This window comes from Cyprinus carpio, chromosome B1 (genome assembly GCF_018340385.1).
Source record: "Cyprinus carpio isolate SPL01 chromosome B1, ASM1834038v1, whole genome shotgun sequence".
Classification (NCBI taxonomy): Eukaryota; Metazoa; Chordata; class Actinopteri; order Cypriniformes; family Cyprinidae; genus Cyprinus; species Cyprinus carpio.
This window is the reverse complement of record NC_056597.1, coordinates 11,039,730-11,064,453: the sequence shown is the minus strand read 5'-3', so window position 1 is coordinate 11,064,453 and position 24,724 is coordinate 11,039,730. Positions and strand designations below refer to the sequence as shown.

Here is a 24,724-nt window from a genome sequence, read left to right as displayed (position 1 = left end):
GTTTGTTCATAATCCTTGTCCATTATCAACCGTCCTCTAAAAGATCTGAACATGAGCTCTGAGATGACACCTCACATGGACGCTAGAGTGGAAAGAGACTATAGGGGACAAACACACATCTACGACTGGTTACGTACTACTCATGTGCCTGCGCCTCAAACCTCAAACATAGGGTGCAAAAGACATTCCCCAACCCCTAAACCCCCTTCAGAAGTGCCCTAGATAGCATCTATCAGCCCTGCCCTTTCTCCTTGCGTCCCATTGACAGTAATGCTCATTTAATCACCTTAATGAGAGCGTGGAACGGCGAGAACAATGATGTGTGGCCGCGGTCATTTAACTGTAGCTTGGATGCTTATGAAATGCCGTCTCTCCTCTTCCGTGTCAGTGTAATCTCATTTGGAATCTGTTTTACTGCCTTCAGCAGGCACATTCAAAAAACTCTGAACACACTCGCTAGTCTCGCTCCGTGGCGGCTCTGCTTCATTATACATGACTGTGCTACTCGGTGGATGAGCCATTGAATAGTTTCTTTCTTTTCTTTGTTTTTTGAAAGCATGTGTTGAAAGAGCTGAAGAGACAAGAGACAGAAAAAGGACATCGAGGCTAAAGTGGACATAGTATAATCTGGTTAGGCCACATCACCTGCCGAAACCAACTGAGGTGTCGAATTGCTGACAAAGAATTTTTCCTCCTGCCGTCTCCCCGGTAATAAACCAATTTGTGGTACTCCACATTAGATTGCCCACCACCACAGTGGGACGCCGGAAGTACGTTTACAATAATAATAATAAAAAATTCCAATATTGAGGCAATCTATGTAAATAAAAACTGGCTTATACTGTACACTAAAACTACACACATGTAGTTCTGTGTGCTGACATTAAATATAAACCAACAGAGATAAACTACAACAGATAACCCCCACAGAGATGAACAAACCAACTTTCTTTCCCCAACAGGGAATAAATCAATAGAAAAACTGACATATACAGTAATTTTTGCTGTCTTTTGCTATGTGGAGGTTAAAAAGTTTTAAATTGCAAGCGTAAATCCTTGTTTTGGCACTGCAGCAGTTGAACTTGTTTGTTACTGACAATCGGATTAATATAGAGAGTCCCACCTACAGCAGTATTTGTCTGTGTGTGTGTGAATGCATACAAGCATTTGTTGCAAATGTTTGTGTCTCTGGACCCTGACCTCTCTGACCTCTCATTCTGCGCTGACGAATCGTCTTTCTCGTTCTCCCTCAGCAGCCATTACCGGCAGGCTAGAAGCCTCTCTTCCTCACTAAGCTGATCACTCTGTCATAGTCCAGCACCCAGCACATCGGAGTCTAACACACACACTCACTTACACACACCAGCAGTCCACCGCGGACAGTGTAGGTAAACCTAAAATAGAAAATCCCTCCATTTTCAGTGCTTCTGTCTCTTTATAAACAACACCTAAAAATAAATCATTTATAGAATTGCACAGGTCTATTAACATGCTGCTACTTAATACTAATCACGATAGAAGTGATATAAATTAATTAATGTCTAGTTCCATTAAATCAAACAAGAGCCGATCTGCATTGCACCAAAATTTCTCTTGATATAATCTGTTTGCTTCTTTAACTTGTATTTTTAAAAATTAATTTTATAGAAGTTCTATCTGAATATACAGATTTTTTTTTCTGATGTTAAATGTATGTGAATTTGCACACCCTGTACACTACTGTGTATGGCTTTGTGTGTGTGTGTGTGTATCTAAACTAGAGTCTGATAACTGTTTCTCAACCAGTAACATCTACAAAACATCAAATACAGTCTACATGATTTAATTAGGAGAACAATAAAGTCTAAAAAAAAATAATAATTAGAAGCTGCATAAGATATCCTCTGATATTTCAAAAGATATTTTACTGAATACTTGTGAATATGTGTAAATATTGAATAGATGTATAAATATTTACAGAATATGTTTGAGACTAAATTTAGAAAAGACTTTGAGCTGTTAGGAAAAAAAAAATATATTCTTCAAAGCTATATTTTTTACCTTATGAATATTGCATAACTTATTATATAACAGAAACATAAAAACAAGTAAAACATACAGAGAGATGTATATATATATATAAACAAATGAAACTAAAATAAAATGATTTTATTATTTTACAAAGATATATTTTACAATTATTCAAAAATATATATAAAAAAATTAATTGAGAAGAAAATATATAAGCATACTTATTTAAAACAAAACAACAACAACAAAAAATATACAAATAGGCTGTTATAGTTGTAAAGTAAAAATACATGCAAATCTGAAAAACAATTTCTGTACAGAGCATGTTTATTTTAAATAAATCCGAATGTATTTTTAAATTAAGACGATGATATTAATTGCATGAAATTCCAAAGAGAACCCATTCTCAGCTCAGAGAACTAATTTAAGCAAAAGAACATTTGAGGACATTGTCTCATGTAGTCGCTACAGATTTATCAGTGTGTGTACTTACTTTTGGATTTTAGTAAATAATAAATATGAAGGTGAAGACTGCCACATCAGTAATTCCAAAACTTCCATAACCCAATTTCAGTGTGTTTGTTAGTGTGTGTGTGTGTGTGGGTTGGGTCTCTGTAATCAGAGTGGTTGGCTGTGATAAAACAAGAGTTGTGATGAGAAAATAAAACAGATCAATAGTGTCTGGGATGTTATCTGGGTTTACAGTGGTTAGAGCCTCAGCCTTTCTGCTGTCCAGAAGGACCTGACTGTTTCTAGATGTTTCTTCTTAATGACAGCAGTATGGAGAGCGTTCCCATATAGACACCGATCTAGATAAGACTCGCTTATTCCACACACACCTCATCCCTCATCAGCCTCTCTTTTTTATTCTTCTTGCTCTTCATTTATCTCAATCTATACGTCTCGGCCGCTATCTTTGTAAACAATGCTGTGTATCTTTCTCCATTGCAGGGTATCTTTCATTCCATCTTGCTCTCACTTTACATTTTCTACTTTTTAAACCAACGTCTATTGTTTCTCACAGATACAAAATAAGCACAAAGAAAATGATAAGAAAATCAAACTGACAGCTCTAAGAGATATTAAGTGGCAAAAGAAAAAAAAAGAAGGAAAAGGAATGGGGTGCTTTACTAACGAAAGAGGAGCTGGTGCGAAAAATGTCAATCACTCCCTCTCTTTCTTGTATATCCCACATGTTGCAATTCATTTCATTCATATTTTTCTCCCCTTTTTAATGAGAGAAAGATATTTCTGAAGAAATCTTAAAGAAGGCCGGTGAAGGCAGACGGAAGGCGGAGACGCCTGGGCCGTGAACCGCAACATTTTCTCTCACTTTTTCGCTTTTCCATTTAAAGCGCCACATGCGCAGCCCCAACCCAAACCAATTTTTCCCTGCATGAATTAAATATGAGGCTAGGTAATGTTTAAATGAGCAACCGAGAGACAAGCTCGCTCAAACCGGCTCCCAATGACCCGATCCGCTTCCCACCTAGGACGTCCAAAACACCCTTCATCATCATCACGTAATAAAAAATAATAAAACAAAAAAATATATGGATAAGAAAATGTGACCTGGCTCGTTTTACAGCACAGTAAATCAGCCTATATTACTGGCTGGTATCAAAGGTAATTGAAACTTTTATTCTTTGAGTAATAGCACCATCTCCAGTAATGCACTCCATCAGCAAGATTACTGCACACACTGAACATATATCACACAAAGCAAAAAGGGGCTCTGGTTGCTAGGAGATCTCGCCCCATTTGTAAGAGACAGAGAGAGAAATAGGGAGTATGAAGTGAAGGTGGAGGTACATAAAGGGAAGATGGCTTTTTCCTTTTGTTATTTTGTTATTTTTCTACCTTGAAAAAAAATACAAATAATAACCATTAATTTCCTTTCGCTCCGAAATCGGTTTTCTGTTCAGAATCAAAGGAGACGAGCGTGATCATAAATCAAATGTGAGTGTGATACAGGGTTTAAAGTGGAACCATACACTAACGCCTGCTGCAAAAGGGACATTAAACACCTCCGCACATGGCCTAGACTCAATAGTCAATCTGACAGCTTATTCCTCATGGCGCAGGGGTCACAGGCTCTGCATTGCATTTGATACACACAGCGGACCACTTTTTCCTCTTCATTCCTTCTTCACGTGTGAAGCCCAACAACTGAAAATCATCTGACGGTATGAAAAGTGCAGGAGAAATTCAGCCAGACGAATGTTCAAGGAAACACACTCTCACACACACATTTGCAACTCATTTCCACCTCAATTGGAAAAACAAACAGAGAGACAAAAAAGTAGTGACACGCTCAGGAGTCTTAATTAAATGACTATCCTTCACACATCCGCACATTGATAAAAACCCATAATTACACTTTTCAGAAGGGTGCGGATATCGGATCTATCACCATCCATCAAGGGGGCCGGGGGAGCGGACGGCACGAGCGGTTCAATTGAAAAGGTAGCAGAGCGTGTGAGAAATTCCACACTGAAGCTGTTTCCTATTAGCTGCACTGTAAACGTCTATTGTTGAGCGGCGGCACGCGGCAGCCACACAAGCCACCGCTCTCTGTCTGTCCTCCTCCAAGCTAATCAAAAATTAACTGAGAGGGAAAATAAGAGGAAAAAACATGTAAACAAATCGGCTAATTGCGAGTGTGTTCTGAAGCATCACGATCAGGGGAGGTTTACAGAGGACGTAGTGATTTTCAGAAATGCCGCACTGCCTTGTAGCATCCTATTAAATTTGAGTGCAAATAGTGTTGTTTTAAAAAATAACTACATGATATTAAATAATAAAAAAATGCATTGGAGTTTGTGTCTTAGTGTTTCTGTTTAATTCAAACTAGCTGATTTTCGTTCTCAAACAATTCAAATTACAGAACTGCAATAGATTCATTAGCCACTAAAACACATGCACTCAAACACACGCCCAGACCGTGAAGATAAAGACAAAATGAATGAAAAGAGAAATCGGACAAGGGAAGCGGTGTGAGGGAAGCAGTGCGCGCAACAAGAATCGGACAGCGGAATAGTTGAATCTAAGAGCATGCAATGATGGGGGGAGAAAGGGGTGGTGTTCAGATGTTACCTTGGTCAGGGCTCCTCCAGCGATGACCTGAAGGGTTAAAATGAACCCCCCACTCCAGGGCTGTAGAGGGTCATCAAGACTCAACTCAGAATACTTAATGTCCTCTTCCCATTCCGCACACACACACGCACACACACACGCACTCACATAGCAGATATCAGATATAAATGACACATGAAGGGAGGCAGACGTGCGGAAGGTATGTGTTAGGTGTTCGTTTGTTTGTTCTGAATGGAGAGAGTCAAGGTGGGAAAAAACTGAAAAAGGAAGATGAAAAACGCAGGATGAAAGCTGACAAAACAGACACGATCGGTCACAGAGAGGTTAAAGAAGCATCATGCGTTCTGATTATCACTCTCTTTCTAACACTCTACACTGTTGCTGCTTTCTATCTCTGTCTCTCTCTCACTCTCTCTCTCTTGCTCAAGCGGAGGCTGTGCTGATCGCAGAGGCTGCTGATGCACTGGGAAGTTTGCAGTCCTCGATGGAGCCCCCGTCACGCATGGCTGGTCCCGGCACACGCTATTGGCCGAGCCTCTGTCAATCCGATACTCGGGGGGAGGAGACAGCAGTAGAGGTGGGAGGGAATAGGAGGGGCTTTTGGGCTGCATTAACCATTTGGAAGCCAAAAGAACTGTTCTTTCCCCAGTCACCCCCCTGAATGCACTCGCACACACACACCTTCAACACAAACACAGACTCCCCGGGTCTGCAGCTGTTCCTGCTGCTGTTGAGGGGGAACAAGAAAGCCCACCTTGACACAGTTCTTTCCTTCTAAAGTTTCAGTCCTGCTATTCTTTTGTAAACTCTCTTTAAAACATTTATCTGCATTCAATCAATTCAAACCACAATCCAGTATTTTTCCTCACACAAAAGGTTCTTTACAATTAGCAAAACAAGCCTCTATTTGTGCACATGCACCCTGTGTTGAAAGTCCAGCAACTAATTGTAATTATAACAACCACAATTGTCACCAATTACACTTTCAGCCATTTCACTGGTGCAGAAAATAGCAGAATCATGCAAAACAAGAAGAGAGAACAAGCACTTCCAGAGTCCAGTGGCCCATAATGAAAAGCACAAGTGAAAGTTTGAGGGCTATTTTATTTGATTTAGGAGCATGGCTGGGAGCAGGTCCGGTGTGAACAGAACATATTTGTGCATAAATGCATGACTTTATGATCACCCCCTCTGGGCATGTTTCGGGACAGGCCATTAGCCTTTCTACCCCATTGAGAGAGAGACCGAGTTCCACTACATTTCGATGCAGAAGAACTATTTTTTAGCTTTCTGACAAGTATTTTGCACAGGCCGTTACTAAATAATAAAGTATTGTTCTGGACGGCTGTGTCTCGGGTTCTATTGGCTCTACTTGGCATGAGGGAATGTGGGATATTGATGTGGCAATCTTCAACTTTCTAATTATTTGCAAAAACACAAGTGGCAGTTTAAAAGAGTGATAAAGTCCATAACTTAATATATTCTCTCAGGCATTTATCTGATCAAGTGGATTATCAACATTCTATGTGTAGAAATGTACAGACTGAAGGCATCATATGTACTTGTTCTACACATTCTTGCATATAGACTGTGTGTGTGGGTGTGTGTATGTTGTTATCCACTACAGTTCAAAAGTCTGGGTTCATTAAGACTTTTAATCAGTAACAGTAATATTGTGTAATATTATTAAAATAAAAAAAATGTAAAACATTTTAAAAGTTTTAAGGTGTGATTTACTGCTGTGATGCACAGCTGAATTTTCAGCAGCCATTACTTCAGTCTTCACTGTCACATGATCCTTTATCATTCACTCACAAAACAGCTGTGCTGATTAATATTCTTGTGGAAACCAGGTAATCTTTTTCAGGATTTTTTGAGGAATAGAAAGTTCAAAAGAACAGCATTTATTTGTAATATAAATCTTTTGTAACATTATAAATGCATTTACTGTCACTTTTGACAGTAAAGTATTAACTTCTTAAAAAACAAACAACAAAAAAAACCTTGCTGACCCCAAATATTTGAACGCTAGTGTAATTCCCCAGATGCTAGTTAAATATGACAAAATCTTCCTTTGTTAACATCTATGGAAAAAAAAAGATTCCTGAAGACAACTGCAAGTTTACTTTTAGAATATAGTGTCTATGGTCCTTAGTGAATGTGAGTGTTTCTGTTAGCTTGTCTATTTACCCAGACACATATGTTAGATGATCCTACACTTCATCTGAAGGGATCAGTAATGAGACACCTTGGAGATGCACGCATATACACACAGCAGTAACTGAAAGATGTATAGCCAAACAGCCATTAATATACGACAGCTCATTGTAAACTATTCTGCATTTGGTTAAACTGTTAATATTCCTCTCAAAAGGGCTTCTCCGCAAGGAAAGGGTTATGAAGAGGGCGATCAATGCCTGCTTTAAACAAAGGACTCATTAAAGCCGTGCACGTGGAGAGCTCGGAGCGGCCGCGACACATCACAGTAAGCGTGACTCAACTATTGCTCTCTTTAATGATGGCTGTAATCTAATTCTAAACGCCCTCATCGCTCTGCATGCACATGTGTATAAGGTTTGACAGTAGACGTGATATATGTTGTGCTTTTTTAAATTATGTTTTCCCTGTGCCTCTCCGCTCCGCTTGCCTTTGCATTACAATGCAGATTGCACTTGTTTGCGGGGTGAGCGGGAAAGGAGGATAAAAAAGAAAAACAATTTTTCGTTCTATTGTTCATTGTGTTCAAAGCTCCACGGATAAGCTCGCTGGGCCATACGAGTGCGGTTTCTGCTTACCATAAAAAGGACGCCACTGTTGAATACATGCTCAACCTGCTAAGCTTGACTTTAGCACCGCGCAGAGTTTATGTACGGAGCAGGCCGCCGGATCATTAAGTTGCAAATTAAGCATAGTTGCAGAGCGCGGATGAGTATATCCATCAGTCAGTGAAGTGTGAGGGCCTGTCACCGCAGAGAAACAGATCCTACCGTCCGCTAATCCGCCCGGGGTGCCTTCTCCTCTCTTGTGTCCCCAGGTACTGCACTTAACATTCAATTTTTATTCCTATTTGCTTGCTTATTTGCCCGTATGCCTGCCTATGCCAGCTGTTTACCAACTCCGAGAAAGTTGTGTAATGAGGTAAACAGTCCACTCCGCGGTGACAGTGCTTCGTAGCGGCGGAGGGGAGAGATTGACACGGCCGATGAGGAGAAGTGGGGAATGACTGACAGCAGATGGGGATTCGTCAAGGGACGACGACAGGTGGGTATGCTAATGCTGGTCACGCATGTACAGTGGGACCGTCCTCTATTACATTCTTTTTCTTTTTCACTCTCTCAGCCTCATTCTCATATTCCCACTGATGCCCCCGCAGAGCAGGCCGTGGAAAAGAGAAGTCTGTTTGCTCACACCGTGCCAGTCCCAGAAGCCCCCGGTGAATACAGCACCCCGCCAGCGCTCTTAAGCCCCAGCGCAAACAAGCCACATGCACGCACGCTGTTTGAACTTTCTCCTACAGTTGCAACTCATTTCTCTGTCTTCTGCTCTCTTCTGCTCTCTCTCTTGCTGTCTTTCGTTCCTTAATAAACACAGACGGATATTAGACTTGATACTTATTTATGGCCTGGCAGAGCTGTTGCTTAAATTTCCCGGCCCCCATAGCCCAGGCCTGATCAGTAGGCCGTATCACAAAAAAAACTAAACAAAAAAAAACAGTTGTGCTCCCCGAGAAGGGAACTACAGCACACTCTACTTGGACAAAAAAAAAAAAACGCTGATCAAAAAACTGTGAAAAGCATGTGTATACTGTGTGTGACTTTGATAGGTATTGGTGGTCAAAAACCCACAGCCATCCCCTGTGGACAGTGGTCTGTGTGGGGTGCGAGTTCAATAAGGGGTCAGCATCAATCAGAGGACATGTCACTTTGCTTCCAGGCCCGACTCCATGCTGACAGGCCCGAAAGCCAAATGTAAGACAGGGTGTGACCTTGGAGGTCACGAGGGGTCAAGTGACTTTGAGGCTGTGGCAAAGAGACTGCTGGGTTTTCCGATACTAATTCATTTTTTCCTAAACCAATAATAGGAAGCTAGCTTTTAGTGCCTGGGAAAGGTTCGATATACGACACAGATATACACACTCATGAGATTTACCTAAAGGGCAGATAGAAATGTAGTTTAAATTCCCTTCAAGGGCAGGCTAGTTTAGTGTCGTAGATTAATATGCCGCTAGTAGGAGAGTCACAGATGGTTCAGCAACACAACAGCCAAGCAGCAGCTGCTTGCGCCATGGCTGGTGTGGCATCAGTGCGTGGTCTTCACAGAGGCCTGGGCAAAAACACAATCCCTGCCTTCAGAAAACAATGCAAAATCTGCTTCATATCAATCTTGAAGTAAATGGGTGGTGAAAAACTATTTAGCTAAGAGTGTTAAAATAATCTGGGCACAAAGAGGGCCGTAAAATACTTACATACACCCACACCTGCGCAGATTAAATTAGAGCCTTCTGTAATGTGGTGTGACGGTCTATTAGTGCAATGTTTCACCGGTAAATACAGATATTGTTACAGCCAAACCTGTAGATGAATCAGATGACTTGTAACAAGGCATAATGGGCTATTGATTTTCTAACCACTCAGAGGACATTGTCGAAGATTTAATGGACTTCGGATTCTTAATATGCCTTAATATTAATAAAAAACAATCTTTTTTTTCATGTTAAGACCTTGCACTGGTCACGGTGCTTTACTCAGCAGAACAGTAAGGGTTGTATTTAACTGAATTGTATTTTAAAGTGCTGCCCAATGATGCAGGGAAATCAACAATGCGACTTTTCTATTAGATTTATACAGCAGGGCTTTGTTTGCAGAGAAGAAATGAATACAGCACAAGCCCTGACCCATTCACTCAATAGCCATAACCACGTTTAGAAATGTGACACAGTGTCAGGACTCATTAGAAATGCACGATTGTGTCTCGTAAAGTGATGCTGATGGAGATGGCAAACATGTCTCAGTATCTCTGCGTAATTAGATGCAAATTAGCACCAATTTCAGACAACTCTATTCAAACGTCAAACAAGACACCGTAGTTAATTATAACTAAGACAGGAGGTAATTTAGGCCCGTGCCCTTGTGCAGGTGTGAACAGACTTGCTAAAGGAGGAGAGAGAAGTGAGATAGAAGTGTGAGAGGAGTGAACGCCCATTTAAAGTGGCTGTTGATTCACTCCTACCTGTTTCCAACTCCGACGTGCTAATTCACAACAGAAGGTGCTGGCAAAAACTACCTGCACCAATTATTGCACATTTCTTCATTAGTGAGTGGGGGCATTAAAACTGATGGAAAGCTAGCTTAAATTTAGAGAGCTTAATTCATTTCTTTTCCAGCCATATCTTTGAGCCTCGCAGCACTAATGGGTATGAGCTAAGATTAACATCACAACACCAGCTAGCCTTTTAAAGCTTTACTTCACAAAACTTTAAAGAAGAACTTCTTAAGAAGTCCAATTACATGCAATTATCAAAACCACTGTTGCAGAGGGTTGGCGATTTACGCTCAAAAAATTGCGACTGAAATGGCTTGCATGTCAATGTATTGAGTATTAGCTGAAAATTATTCTCCGACTGATATTAGTTTACACGAATAAAGGCTTCCCAGCCCTTTAGCGCATGCCAAATGATGCCGATGCCGAACTACAGCTGAGTTGTCTTTTTAATATCCCCCACAATTCTTAAATAATGACCGCCCACAGACAGATACACATTTTGAAGTGAGGTCCAAATCCTGTCTCCAGAGACAAAATCAACAAAAAAACAAAACAAAATGAAAATCTAACCACAGAGCTCGCATTTTCCTGTCCATTTGGTATCACAGGGGGCGAAGCTGTGGAGCCTCATTTCCACTGCCCAGAACGAATGAATATTTCTGATGAAGCAAATGCATATGCAGGGAAGGCTTACGTGCAACGAGTCAATAGGCGTCTCCCTCAGAGAGCCTCTTTTCTCTCACTGAGCATTGATCATGTGCTACATTTGCCTCCCGCTCACAGAATGAAAGAAAAAAATGAGGGTGTATTTACAGGGGCTTGTAATGATATCATATATCAGACTGACCCACTGGTGTAATGATTTCGCAGAAATACCTCACTTAGAGAAAAGCAGAGGACAGTGCATGCTGAGATGGACTGTCGCTGAGCAGCCCCTTCTAACGGATGCTGTTTGGGAGCAGGGGAGGAATATGAAAACGGGGATTTGTGTTATGTCATACGATGCAATAAACATCTAAAAATCTCTTTGAGATGGCAGATGGAGCTTGTTGCCAGAGATTTTCCTCCACAAAATTCAAGAGACTTCCCATGGTGCTGCTGCTCGTTTCTCATTGACGGTGGGCAAACAAGACATTGTGATTGTAGCTTATTAATAAGGCTATCCATCGAATGCAATACTTAATTTCTTGATCATAATTATATATCAATATTTATAAAAAAACTGAAGATTATTTCAAGATATGACATCATTACATTAAGGCAGACAAGTAAATCGTTGAACATGAAAACTGAAATCAATATATAAGTAAATAAGTAGTTATTCTCAGAAAAACGCGATTTGAGGTCTCTATTAATTCTGTTCCATTTGTTTATGTGTCTATCTGTTTTATGGACGTAAGAATGTGTCCTGTGTGAATAAATCCACAAAACCATGAACGTTGTACTGCAGCCTTATTACAAAATTTGGTTACACTTTATTTTAAGGAGTCCCTGTAAATTGTAATTATACATTATGTACTGAGTAATATTAAATAACTACATGCACTAACTGTATGGTTAGGGTTAGGATTATGGTTTGGTTTTATGGTTACTTGCATGCAATTATGCATAATTTATTGTTATTATAATAGTAAGTATATGTAACGTGTAACGGACACAGTAAAATAAAGTGTTACCCAAAATTTCTATGTAGTTCAGTGGGCACTTATATTATTGTATTTATAATTAACCAGATTAAATGAACACATTCTGTAATGCAAGATGCAAGGCTTTGAGAACTGAGCATCAGTTCAGGCCTCCACAGAGACGTGAGCAGAAAGACAGAGTATCTATTGTCACTAGAGCTTGCTCTTTCTCAGAGAACTGGAATATCAATATGCCACCTTCTCCAGGAGATGTGCTCTCTTATACACCCTCACTATGGAACATTTTTACCTCTTCTTTTCCCCCTCCTGAACCATCCCTCCATATCTCGATGTACGTGCACCCCATGCAGCTCAACACAAGCTGGATTATGGGGTGGGAGGTGTAGGCAGGGGGCAGCCACAGCTGCTGCTGTCCCTTACGAGAAGAGACTCCCTGGGGTGACCCTTGTGAAAGAGGGAGGCCGGCTCAGCTAAGCCACTTCATTCAGTGGCCACATGGCTCCCTGCCGGGCTCAGGCCAGGGGCTACACCGAGTGAAAGAGCAGCAAAGAAAAGGGCAAGGATAGAAATGGATAGAAAGACTGAAACAGGACTGAAAAAAAAGAGCAAGACTGGGTTTTGGAAAGGGGGGCGATTGGTGGTGGTCATATTTTATTTATTCGTTTTTTGGACTCCTTTTCTGCTGTGGTGCGAGTCATGCAGATCACAGATAATTGTTGCGCTGTCAAAAAGATTTCCAGCACGGCAGTACGCCGATCTAACCCACAGAAGGGCTAAATAACAACAATCACCATGATCATAAAGAGCAGAGCCCATGCTGGAGAACTCCATTCACGCTAATCAGGAGTCCCACTGTTTTAGTGCATCGGGCACAGCACAAAGGCCTGCTAGCAGGACGCCTGGCCCGCCATCACCACTGCAACCTGGCTAAATGGAGCAGGTGATTTCCCAGCCTCCCCCCGGGCCCGGCCAATCATGCTCACAGGCAGGTGGAAGGGAGGGCGTACCAAGGTACACGGCGAGGGCAATGCTAAAGAGTCCATGCGGTGGAAGCAGAGTGCAATGAAAGCGCCACTACACCTACACACACACTGCGAGCTTCATCCCTGCTGCAGGTAATAACAGGTTTGCGAGACAAATGAGGCTGCAGATAAGAAGGTCCAAGCAGATGGAGAAGGAAAGGGTGGGGTCAGAGCCAAGAATATGAACCCACATGTCTGACACTGGCTTAATAAGCAGGAGTTGTGCTGATGGCAGCAGCTAGCAATCGCCCCATAGGGAAGTGAACACAACCTCCATCTGAACCCAACACATCACACACACTGGACAAGCACTGCAAAAATACAGCCAGCTTCGTTCTCCGAGCACAAAACACTGACGGGGGAAATATTCATCATTCCATCTCGGGCGAAGCTGGGAGGTGCTACTGCGCTTAGGGTAAAACTTGGGCTACAAGACATGCTGATTTGTAGTTTGGCTTGATCTGCAGCCTAATGCGACCTGAAGATTCATTTGAAATGGGCGCTCTGCCCAGAGACCGATGACAGTCTCCAGTGAGGGCAAATATACTGGCATTATATCATTCTGTCTCCCTGGGTCTTAAAGTGACACTTCTACAATTAATTCTTTCTGCTTACACTGTCAATACTGAACAGGCTAACAAATAGACAACAGGAGCAGCCCTAAACAATCACACTGTTGTTGTAGCTTGTTTTTTAGATCCAATAATCAATATGTGTGAATACAATACCATTAATCATAAGCAGAAAGAAATCAATGGCAGCTATGGGACTGCATCTTTTTAAGAGTTAATTGTTGGTTGTTTTCTCTCAGCCTCATTTTCCATTTCTAGTTGCCCACAGTCAGTCAACATTTCATGAACGGCTTTTCAGTAACATTCTATTGGGTATCAATGGAGTTTAGGTGTGTTCGATATAACAATTTTTAAATGTAGATGATCTGTTTTTGAAGAAATCGTAGTATCGTGCTACAGCACACATTCCATCAGATGCAGTTCTGACAGCTCAGTCTCAGCGCTGTACATCACATTCACATCAGTGTTAACTCAGCATTAGAGTTACTCTCACTGCACTTATTCACAATCACAAAAGTACATTATTTGCATGTGCTTTTAAATGTTTAATTCGTGTGCTGGTCTGACGTACACTTTTTCTGTCATTAAATAGTTCACCTTAAAATTTAATTTCTGTCATTATTTACTCACTGTCATGTTGTCCCAAACCTGTATTAATTTCTTTCTTGTGCTGAACACAAAAGAAGATATTTTGAAGAATGTGGGTAACCAAACAGTTGCTGGTTCACACTGAATTTGATAGTAGGAAAAAAATACTATGGAAGTCATTGTGAACAAGCAGTTTGGTTTTCCACGTTCTTTAAAAAAGCATTTATGTTCAGCAGAAGAAAGAAACTCATCCAGGTTTAAAACAACTTTTGAGTGAATAAATGGTGGTATAAAAATAAAACGCTATGACACAATTGACAAACAGATTAATATTTTTTTTTATTTTTGGGTGAAATATTCCTTTAAAGTTAATAAAACAACAAAAACACAAAGAGAAAAATAACTCACTACTCCTGACTAAAAACTTTAATATAGTTGCTTTAGGAATCAGTCTATATAGTGTTTTATTTTTATATTTGTTCATTACATTTTTTGAATGCTCCTGCTAAATACACCTATTGTACCTGAAAATAAAGCACTGTTCGTTTTATTTGTATATTATGTGTAGTTGTAATGTATATCTTTGTTCTTATTTTTTAATAATGACAAAGATTTTTATCTTTGCCCACTTTGTCCTAAATATCTGCCATTCTGCCAAGGCTTTGTCTTTATAATAGAGAAATTAGTTTGGCTGTAATGCTCAGACAACTTGCAAAATAGTAAAACCAACATGACAAAGAATCGGTATAAAACTGTGAATTATGATTTATCAAAAAAAAAATAATAATAATAATATTGCCCACCCCTACCGGAGTTTAACGTTTTGTGATATAAAATGCTTTTAAAGATTGATGGAGGGGAATTTATAACCTTAAGCCACTACCTGTTGGGCGCACAAGCGTGTTTATTAGATACAGACTCTTCAATCTCGATCTCGCTCTCTCTGTCAGCGTATATTGTGTCTGACTCAGTCAACCTTTCCTTTTTATTGCTGCTGGGTTGTGCTTCTTGTTTAAACAGCCAGATGCACGCTCATGAATAAATTAATGTTTACAAACCAGATTGGCTGCCATAAAGGAAAGGTCATAAGAGGATGTATGTGTTACTCTCCTTTTCTGTTCCTCACTCAAGTTCTGCTTGGCCTAATGCAACATTCTTAAGGGCAATGTTCTCATGTCCCGATTATCCTGCTGGAACCTACCTGGATTAGTGTTATTCCAACACTAAATCCGCAGCATGGCCCGCTGACCGTGGCTAAGGCTTTTCTGGCATGAGGTTGCACTTTTCACTAATCCAGGCCTCATATACTCTTCCTGGATGCTAAACCTAACCCTAAAACCCTAACCTAAACCACACAACTGGTTTAAGGCAACATCTTCTGTTCTCCATGTCACTGTTGGCTCACATCAATTAAAATATCTGACATCAATCTAACATAATAAAAGCCTTTATATTGTACAAATTACATGCTCTTATTTTAATGGAAAATAAATGTTTATATATATATATATATATATATATATATATATATACACACCACACACACACACACACACACACACACATATATAGAAAGAAAGAAACCACTACAGGGCTTGCAATGCTAAACATACATTCATCAGATAACGTGGGCACACACACACCTGTATATACACACATGCACACCTCCTAAGTGACAACTGTGATGAAAAAGAGTGTTAAGTGGTGCTACGTAAGGGTGTGAGTGTCTCGTAACAGACAATATCTGAGGGTAATGTCTTAACGCAGCCGCAGCCGATAGAGCTGTCATTCATCTGCGCTCTGTCTGTCACCTCCTGACATGCAAATTGCTCTCGTCAGAAGCTCTGACCAAATAAAATATTCATTCTCTTGTCTATTATCTGCCACATTACATTCGGTAATCATTTTGCCCGCCTTGGAAAAGTCGCAGCCCACCCTTCTCTCACTCACCTCCGACTGTCTGCTGACAAACGCATCTCAATCTCCATCAGTGAGCGGCCCGCATGACTCTCTCTGCCAACAAATTATTAGCATCAAATCTCCCGTCATCTGCAGGCTATTTGTGGTGTGCCAACATCATTTCCTACCCGGTGTGGCAAAATCGATTGCGGGAGAGGGAAGCAGAAAAACCATTACATTTCCGCTCAAAAGCTGGATTCCCCACTCCACCCCCTTCCAAATGCCCCACGGAAAGGAAACTAAAGATAAAGTTAGGGAATAAAAAACTTGGGGTACAAGTCAGGGAGCCAAGTTAGTTTAGTGCTAATTGTGTTTATAGTGTACAGAGAGATGGATCTTTTTAAACTACACTGATTGTGAAAGTATTCAGCCTCTCATTACTTCTTGACACTGTAATTAGTGCTAATGAGCACAAATTGCACCATGTGCTTACAAGTGTGTGTGAGTGTGTGTTTGAAAAGAGAAGTCATGTAACGTGCTATAAGGCCAAAATAAAATAATAAAATAAAATAAAACAAAAATATCCAATGCAGCCACAGAGTTACCTCTGTGCATTGTAATGGGTGCTTAAAGTTAAAACAATTTCAACTTTAACCCTGTTTGACCTTTTAAAGTGTAGCCAATGATTACCAGACTGTTTGGGTCATTACACAGGGGGTACCAGCGTGGGAATTAAGACAGAAAAGAATCTGATTCTTGAAAAAAGAGTGAATTCACATCAATTTATGGAGCCAGAACAAAATGATATGAGGGGCTTCTAACTTCCTATAGCATTGATGACCCTGGTGAGTCTCTTTCACCACGGGGCTAGGCACAATGTTCCTGGTTGACCACCATGGTGACGATGGTTCTTGTCACAATGTCAAAGGCATATCAACAAAGCAGAGATCAAATTTCATATTAGACACACAAATTTAACAAATCATAAAATAATCAAAATCAGCTATTGCGATGCCATATGCCATGCTCTTCATATGCAGGTCATGGCCCTCGTGTTAAGAAGTGGGTTTGACATGAATCATGAGAAGGAGCCTTCATTTCTTAGTAGCTATATTTATGACAAAGATTACATACAGTACAACACCATTTCCCAAACCATTAAAACGCATCTGTTGGAAATTGTGTTGTTCCACCACATGGACCACCATAGAAACCCATCTGAGCATCTGTGTAACATTTTCATGATAGGTCTCTTTTCAGCTGGAGCTACATTACTCTAGCAAGCACTTCAAACCCAGCAATCTTTCTGGCCTCTCTGCTAACGTTTGACAAAGAGAGAGAACGACAGATAGAGAGCTAGAGAAAGAGCTACAGATGGCATGGAGTTCCTCCCTCAGATTATTTGGCCTCTCGCTAGTTCAAACCCAATAGCTCATGCTCGGTGTTGGCCCGCAGAGATTGTCGATTCCCCATATTTCCACTTCTCTGTTATACTTCCACACTAATTTCACTTCTAAACGTGCCAAATCACTCCAGTAAATCACACACATTCTCGCATGCACGCAGCGGTCATGCTCTGGGAACATATCATTTGGCATTTAGATATGAGAGCCCCAAAAAACAGACAAAAACAAACACATTTCAATGACTGTCATTATCATTTTACTGTTCAAAAGAGGGGAAGAACAGAGAAGTGGCGAAGCATTTGAAGTCTTTAAGCGGCTTAGGGGACCGTGGACAATGCTGTAAAATGTTGGGCTTTCTTCGAGGGGCGTTATTTACTCATTTCACGCTTTGTTGGTCACGACTGCAGGATTCGAAAGGCGGCGGGGCACAAAAGGCCGCATCGACGCAGGGTCGGCTAATCTAGAGGCTTGCTCGGTTTCACACAACAGGCTTAGTGCATAACGGCAGCCATGAACACCAGGACTTCTATACAGCGGCCGGACAATCACCCACTTTTATGCAGCGGCCCTGCTTTTCAAAAGCCCGACCAGTATTGGGTCTTTGTCTGGACAAAAATCCCAGAGAAAATGTTTGGGTGAACTTAGCAGGGCTTTTAGCAGGGGACAGACAAAGAGGTTAGCATGTAGAGCTTGAGAAAAAGACTTAGCCAATGCAGAACACTCCCTCAGTTTCGGAGAATTAGACACTTCACTGTTTTGGGAAGGAAAAAAAAGAGTGATCTGAGTGATTGTTTTGGAATGCCAATGCTTTTGTCTAGAGTGACCAGGTTTTTGGTGGTTTGTTTCCTCAAAAATGTCCCTGTTATTTCACCTTGCGTAGTAAAATAATACCCTGCTTTTCTAGGCATTCCACAGAAAGATTCATCATAAAATTTAACTAAATATAACAACTATAATAGAAGTATACATTATAAATGTTAATAATATATAATTAAATCTAATAACAATTCTATGAAATATAAAATTATTATAAATTCTATATATTTTTTTTTTGTAATCATATGGTGTCATTTCAATTGCATCTTTGTTTTCCTTGTTATTATAATGGTAATTGTCTCATTGACACACATTATTTAAATGCATTACATAAGATTGCAGTTTCTCAGCCTCATACAGCAGAGTTGTATGACAACCATGATCAAAATACACCCCAAAAACACACACAATTTTAAATTCTTAGATAATTTTGCTGAAAATGATTTATTGATATATTTCAGAAATCTGGTCACCTTAAGCTAGTTGGAGGGTCATGTATCGATCATAGGGCTAACGCTAGCTTGCACTCAGAACGGATGAGTGCTGCTGAGGGTTCATTTTTTTCCCCACGGGGCAACAGCAGTTCCATTGCACTGACTGTGCTCTGTGATGGATATGTGTACTTGCTCACTCCATCTTCTCTAGTTCCTGTATTCTCTTTCTATATACTTCTGTTTCTCTCTTTTTCTCCATTACAGGTTCCCAATAAAACCACAGGGCTCTGGACCCTCTTTTACTACTGGAAGCCTGGAAGGTGACAGATAAGTTCACCCAAACAGCCCTCAAAGGTTAGGTTTGCATTAAACAGAGAGAGAGAGAGAAATAGAGAAAGAGGAAGCAAGAGGGAGGAATAAAGAGAGGGAAGGAAGACGACAGGCGGATTGATGGCAGGGCAGTGAGTCTGGTTTCACTCTAGGCTTTTCCTTAACTCCAAGGCATTATCCATTCAGCTGTCACACACAAATACACACACACACATACACACACACACACACACACACCCACACACACTCACACACACACACACACACAGCCAAGTCCACCACACCAAGGGGGTATGGTGACACAAAATGGAAGAAAGTCCACTGCCAGACCACTGTATCCTCCAAGAACCGGAGCTCTCCAGCTGAACTAAAAGCAGAACAACTTTTTAACTCTCTTTCTCATTAACTTTCTCAGTCACACACGTTTGATTTTCTATCACGATGGGGATCTTTCCATTGACTCCTAGAGGTTTTACACTGAGCTCATGATATATTTTTTATCCTCTGTCCCTAAACGTTGTTGGGGCTGCTGGATGTAGACAAAACCAAGATAATCGAAAAAGGTAATTGACCGCTATTGATTTATATATAGTAAATTAAATAAAGTATTTATTATTCTAAGACTACCCCATCTTCTAAATAAAAAACTTCAGAACACAAATAAAGATATTTTTGATGAAATCTGAGAGCTTACATGCCCTGCATAGACAACAACACAACTACCACGTTCAAGGCCCAGAAAGACTGATGACATATTGACTATTTAACAATGTCCTTACTACCTTTCTGGGCCTTGAACGTGTCAGTTGCAATGCTGTTGATGCAGGGTCAGAAAGCTGGATTTCATCAAAAATAACCTAATTTGTGTTCTGAAGATGAATGAAGGTTTTACGGGTTTGAAACGACAAAAGGCTGAGTAATTAATGACAGAATTTTTTTTTTTTTTTTTGGGTGAACTAACCCTTTAAACTTACATATGAATTATTTTTATCTTTTTGGAGAAAGCTAAGTAATCATATCCACACACAAGTCAATAAAAACATTTTTCTCAGGAATGAATGAATGAATCATTTAAACCTGAGCTTTCAAGATCAGAAAAGTGTTTTTGTTGCCAAAATGGGGAGGAGAGGATAAGAACATCTGATTAGAAATGTGTCAGGTGCTTTGAGTGAAAGCACACTGCAGTTTAATAAATGTAAACCCATCATTTATAATTCTGGTGACGGCGAGCAGGGGAGGAAAAGTCGTGTTAAGCATGAGTCCCTTGGCTTCGCCTCAGATTAAAAGAAATAAATGTCTCTCTTCTCCCACGGCAGAGAAAAGGGGATCACTCAAAAACACAGGCGCAGAAAACTCATTAAACCTGGTGGAAAATGAAAATGAGAGGAAATGAGGACATCCACACAACTGCACACAGCATAATTGCTTGATTTGCTAAGTGAATGTGCTCTGTGAATCAAAAGAGTGTGTTTTTTGAGGGGGAGAAGGGGACAATGAGCAGAAGTATACAGTACAACAGAGCTGTGCATTAAGGCAGCCCACCATAGAATCTATAGGGTTACTCTTAATTGACAATGAAAGCGATTCTGAAGTCTGTTTTATCACGAGGATAATGCTGAAATATCCCATGTGCCTTTTAAGGGAAAAAACAGTACTTTTAATGACTGCAGTGCACATTTAGAGAATGAGTGATATTGACCTTTACTGTAAGAATGAAGGACTGTGTGAATGATGAAAGGCTACGGTAAAAGTCTTTCAGTAGCGGTAAAATGTTGCTGCGGTTGACATGTCTACATGGGCTCCTAATGACTATTGTGTGTGTTTTTGTATTTATGTTGGGGGTCTTCAGTATGTGATAAGAAAGAAATTGAAAAAAAAAAATTATATATCTATATATATCTATATATATCTATATATATATATTAATGTATTTATTTATAAATCGGTATAAAAATAATCTATACTCTCCACGAGCCTCCGGTTTAGTTTGATTTGAGGCTGAAGAAACAAAATTTATAACACCATTATTGCCTGATTTTATTGCTGATCTGCTGATCTCCACTTCAAACAATTCTGGAGATTTCAGACTGAGTGAACTGATTTGCCTTGACATAACTTTAGTATCACTGATAAGCACAAAATGTGGAATCATTTTAGGTACTTAATACTTCCCTATTCTGCTGTTTGGAGCACAGCCTAAGGAAACAGCTCCAAACACACATAAACACACTCCCAAAGCCAATGGTGCCATGAGCCTGTGTCTCAGCAGACCTTTCTCTCTCAGCGACGGCTGTCAGCTTGAACTAGTGACCAAGCAATAAACAAAGAGAGAATGAAAGAACAAGTGAGACAGACTCAGGAGGCACACAGAGAGAAACAGAAAGAGAGGGACAGTAATCCAGACCAGCACCTGTTATTCTGTTTGTCCCCACTGGAGGGAAAAGACCCTCTCTGTAAACACCTGCACATGGATGGCAAATCTGCATATCGCATGCATGGAGTGCACTCTACTTACAGTGTGATACGGTGGTACCGCTTTAACCCCTGCGATCTCCAGAGATATTAGAGATATTAAGTCACTCTAAATCCTGTCATACTGTATATATATATATATATATATATATATATATATCTATATATACACACACACAGTACACAGTACACACAATGGAGTGACTTGAGAACATGCAACATATGAATACACATTTGTATTTCACATTTGAATTCCAATATCAGTGCATACCTAATTCTATATTGTTAGTAGTAACTGGATATAGCATTATTATTTATTTATTGAAATCAGTTTAGGATTTAACACTATGATTCCAGCAGGCCTGCTCTGTATCATGAGAGGGCAGAGAATATGCTGTTTTATACATATGAAGTAACATCCTAAAGCTTTGGGCTTGATGAATTCTTCAACAGTTAGACTAAGCATGTTTCTGTTTGAAAGTGATCATTTCTTAAGGCCCAGGAATTAAATAAATCCAAAATTATATTAAGGTCTGCTTTGATACGCTGGCTTCGGGGTTAGGCACTGAGCAGAGCGAAGCAAGGTTGATACGAGTGTAATTCCAGTGCCAGTGTGGGGTGGACTTTGATTACATTTTGCTTTAATGAGCAGTGGGCTTTTACTAGAGGTGAAACAGATCCCATAAAACATAACCGAATGGTTCACCAGAAGTTTGTATGAGGTTCATCTCATGTCTTACAAACTGTGTCAGAATTCTTCTTATCGGTTTTCTGTTTTTGAATTATCTATGTATTTTTACTATGTGTTGTGTTTCGAGACAGCGTATGGTTTATTGTTTTCAAAACTGGTCAAACAAAGTGATAAAATATCGGATATCAGTATTAACCTCAAAGTACTAAATATTTATAGAACTGAAAACATGACCACAGTACTCTGATACAAACAAAACCACAAGGCATTATAACCAATACACACATGTTTTTTACACTGAAAAATAAATATATTATTGACACAGTCAAGCAAGGATGTGCTCAGTTGCGTGTCATTTTGCAAATGCCATTTCCTGCTTTCATTTCGATATGCTTTTTAATCATTTCAGTAGTCAAATGTCACAAATGATACAGTGTTTCTGTCTCTAAGATCATATAATGCCACTGTGGACTGGCACTGGGGGAGTGGGAGGGATTGACATGATAAAAAAAAGAAGTGGTTGATCTTAACAGAAACGATAACACTAGCTCACATGTGTATCCATTATGTATTCTAATAGACACGCGAGAGAAGGAGAAAGAGAAAAAAACCTCTGGAACCTACAGAGATGGTAACAAATGCAATTTAAAGAGTTGTGTAGATGTATCAATCAAAACTGGGAGGATGAATGTGTTTAAACTTACAGCTTCTCTGACACACGGCTAATTGTGGCGTATCTGTCCTTTCTCTGGTGGCATGTCTAATTAGAAATGTGTTGTGTGCATGGAAGCTTTGAAGTCTTCTCTCCATGATCAGTAAGTAAACAGTTTCTCTGCCTCAGATCCGCGACCGGCCCATCTCTGGCCTGGGTTTGTGTTTCATGTTTCACCAAAAGAAGTCCAGGGCCTGTGTAGACTGCAAACACACCTCTTTTTTTCACTGGATGCTACTCTTTCATAGCTCATGCTTTCATTTTCTTGAAGATATTTCTCCTCAATTTCAGCAATTAATCGAAAAAAAAAAAAGTACGGATTTCGTCAAATCCGAGCACAGTTTGACATTGTTGAAATCTCTTCTGAACCTTAAGAGGGGATTTCTGTGTTTTTTTTCTCAGGAGAAAAATCTCCATTTAATCTCATTGCCGTCTAGGAGAAACAACTGAGATAATGTAATTTTCCTTCCGTTGGGTAGACACAAATAGAGGGGCCATAAAACGTGCACACAGATAACATTCACACACACTCGCAGATTCAGTTCACACGGGGTCTCAAACACACAAATGCACGCATTGGAAAAACATTACAAGACGTCAGTGGGACGGTCTCTGGCTCGGAGAGGTGGAGGAGGCTATAAACACATATAGTGTTTCAATTAAAGTCCCTATTGCTGTGGCTCAGACTCAGTGCCAGCTGTGTGTGGTTACAAAAGCAATGCGGTGGCTCCTTCCAATAGCCCTAAAAAGGCAAAACCACCAAAGCACTTTAACTCCCTCACCGAGAATAAAAAAAAGGGGGATGAAACGAAAACAGAAAAGAGAGGAGCGGGGGACATGCTAAGTGGAGTGCAGCAACATTAAGGGCATATTAAAACAAGATGGCCGACAGCTGGTAATGCAGTTTGTGTTGGGCGCAGGCTGTGCCGGCACTCATTAGGGCACAGAGCACCACCGAGCCGCCTCGTTCTCTCTCTCTTCCCCTCTCCTGTAGCCCCTGAAAAACACAAAGCTTCCTCATAATGTTCCCAAGTGTGTAAATCATTCCAAAGGCTGACACAAAGTACACTGTAAGCCGCAAAAATAATTAGGGCCAACTGCAGCTACCGCCTTTTCTTCCCTTCTGCCTCGGTTTCTTCTTTCCAGCCTTCCGCACCCACATGCTTTCCCTCCGACGCTTGCCCAGGCAAATAAAACCTTCGGTCCGCACTAAAGCCAAGGGGACATTAATGTTATAAAAGTTGGCTGAGCAGACATGAGGTGTTCCTTACCGGGTCTTACATGCCGGGTAAAACATGCTATTTAACTTTCTCTGCAGGCTTCTCATTTAAAGTCTTGGTGGAGCTTGTCTTACTTTTATGTCCCCTCACATTCTGTGGCCCCCTTCTCTGACGCATTTCTCAGCTATCACCCTCTTTTTCTACTCCGACACGCACTCACTCTCCCTCTTCCTGTCTGATGCGATACTAGACAGGGTTACATGAGCCCTAAGGCTGCAGAAAAAGGGAGAGGTAGAAGGAATGAATGAGTGAGTGAAGTAGAAGAGGAGAGTGACTTCACAGAGATGCTGGCAGCATGTCCTACTGTATGTTCGGCCCTCACTAACCCAATGCCAAAAAACAGGGAAATTCGGCCACGCTCTTCCAAACAGCTGCCAAATTTCCTCGACATGAAAGCCGGGGTGAGACAGCAGGAGGAATTCAGTCGGCTGGGCCCTCAATCCATTCCTCGTCATTCCATTACGCTCCGTTGCAGCCTCAGAGATGCG

General features: G+C 40.5%; 1 protein-coding gene across 19 annotated transcripts in view; it reads right to left on the bottom strand.

The window, feature by feature from the left end:
- LOC109087252 (teneurin-3-like) overlaps nt 1–24,724 on the bottom strand; it is a 497,439-nt gene that overhangs the window by 157,439 nt on the left and 315,276 nt on the right. For 2 of the 19 annotated variants that reach the window (XM_042716564.1, XM_042716565.1), the window contains exon 1: nt 5,107–5,248. The exons of the other annotated variants lie outside the window; for them this stretch is intronic. The gene's annotated coding sequence lies outside the window, so the exon portion shown is untranslated. Of the gene's footprint in view, nt 1–5,106; nt 5,249–24,724 lie in introns of those variants that run through there. 19 annotated transcript variants of the gene reach the window in all.